Source organism: Tiliqua scincoides, chromosome 8, assembly GCF_035046505.1.
Source record: "Tiliqua scincoides isolate rTilSci1 chromosome 8, rTilSci1.hap2, whole genome shotgun sequence".
In the NCBI taxonomy this organism is placed as follows: Eukaryota; Metazoa; Chordata; class Lepidosauria; order Squamata; family Scincidae; genus Tiliqua; species Tiliqua scincoides.
In genome coordinates, this window is record NC_089828.1 from 43454483 (window position 1) to 43456478 (window position 1996).

The window sequence follows — 1996 nt, forward strand, 5'->3', positions numbered from 1 at the left end:
TTCTTGTTCTGATGTCTCCCTCTTGATGAGCTGCAGGCTGGGCCCTGGAGCTCTTTCTGCAGTCTTACTTGGGGCTGTCCAGATCATTTTTGGAATCACCTGCAGCTGTAGGATTGGGTCCCAGCTGAGGCACAAATGTGACCAGGAGAGAAGTATCACTTAAGAACAGCCCTGCTGAATCAGGCCAAAAGCCCATCTAGTCCAGCTTCCTGGATCTTACAGTAGCCCCTGAGAGGCCTCAGGGAGCACACAAGACAACAAGAGACCTGCATCCTGTTGTCACTTCCTTGCATTGGGCCTTTGAAATAGCCTATTTTCTAAAACCAGGAGGTTGTGTATACCCAGCACAGCTTGTAACCTGTGATGGACTTTTATTCTACAAATCTGTCCAATCCCCTCTTCAAGGTATCCTTGCCAGATCCTATGGCAAGGAGGTTCACAGACCAATTATACACTGGGTAAAGAAATACTTTCTTTTCTCTGTTCTTCCCAACATCTCCCTTAGTGGATGTCCCCTGGCTCTGGTGTTGTGTGAGAAGGAAAAGAACATCCCTCTGTTCATTCTATCCATCCCCTGCATGTATGTCTCAAAATCTCAATCTCATTTACATGAGATATCATTAAAAATTTCATTTATATGGGATTGCTTAATTTGTAAAAAGATTGCAGAATGGGGATTTGGAAGGGAGGGGGGGCTGGTCTTTTGCTTCCTGAGCTGTGCCCATTGAGATAAATGGCACAGCTCTCTAGAGATTATCTAGATGCCACAAGTGAACAGACCCCAGCAACTAGTATAGTGGTACATTGTCTCTGCGTATAGAGGTGCCATTCCTTATTCTCATAGCTTGGGGGTGCTGTTAGCCTGGTCTACCATGAATTTATTTCCTTTAATAAGAAATTAAGACAAGCCCTGCTGCATCAGACTGGGGCTCCATCTAATCTTGCAAAATTCAAAAGCCTCAACTTGCTTCCCAGCATCAGTAATATTTAGATAGACTGAAAGTGGATGTTTTATTTAGCTATCATGCAAATACCGGTACTTATCCTTCATGACTGTATGATATTTTAGAAGACCAAAAGACGTTCCCTACTGTCCAGTCCAGCAGCTTGTTTTCAGCAGTGGCCAATCTGTTGCCTCAAAAGAGAGTCTCCATACATGGTATGAAAACAGGCATTGTTTATTCCTCCCTGAAACTTGTAGCCTGAGGTACACTGTCTTTGTGCATGGAGGTTCCACATACCCATCACAGATGATGGTGATTGATAGATCTCCATCTATTTGTCTAATCCAGTGGTTCTTAAATATTTTAGCACTGGGACCCATTTTCAAATTGCCACTCTTTCAGGACTCACCTTGATCTACAAGACTTTTAAAAAAAAGTGATCTAGAAAGAAATATTTTATTTGGTTTTTTACAAGTAATATTTTATTTATTTGCAAACAAAAGTCCATCCATTTCTCGTAATGAGGCAGCCCTAGTGGCTTGAGGGGCTTAGTTATGTTACCCAGCCTTCACCTATCCCCAGTACCTGTTATTGACAGACTTGGAAAAAACACACCAGAAAAAAGACTCAAACATGTATCTCCCTATATTATTAAAAGCTTGCAAACTGCAGGAGTGCAGCTCTTGGCAGGGCAGTTAGCAGCTATCTGATTTTTTACTAGCCTCAGCATTATCTGATTTTCCCATCACCCTTCATTGGAGGTTCTGTGGGATCCATCAGATATTGGGTTGTGACCCATCAAGTGGGTCCCAACACTGGTCTAATCATTTAATAAGAGCATGGGTTGGCATCCTGTTTCCAACAGCAACTAACCAAATGTTCCAACAACCTGTGTGCTTTTTTTTTTGTCATAAAGAGTCATAAGCTCTTGGGCCTTGTATAGACACCAGTTAGAAACAGCAATGACAGCCTGTGTCCCATGTGAAACACACATCTCTGTTTAAATAGGAGACCTCCTGCTGGGGATTCCTCAATGGCCTAAAGATTGCAAA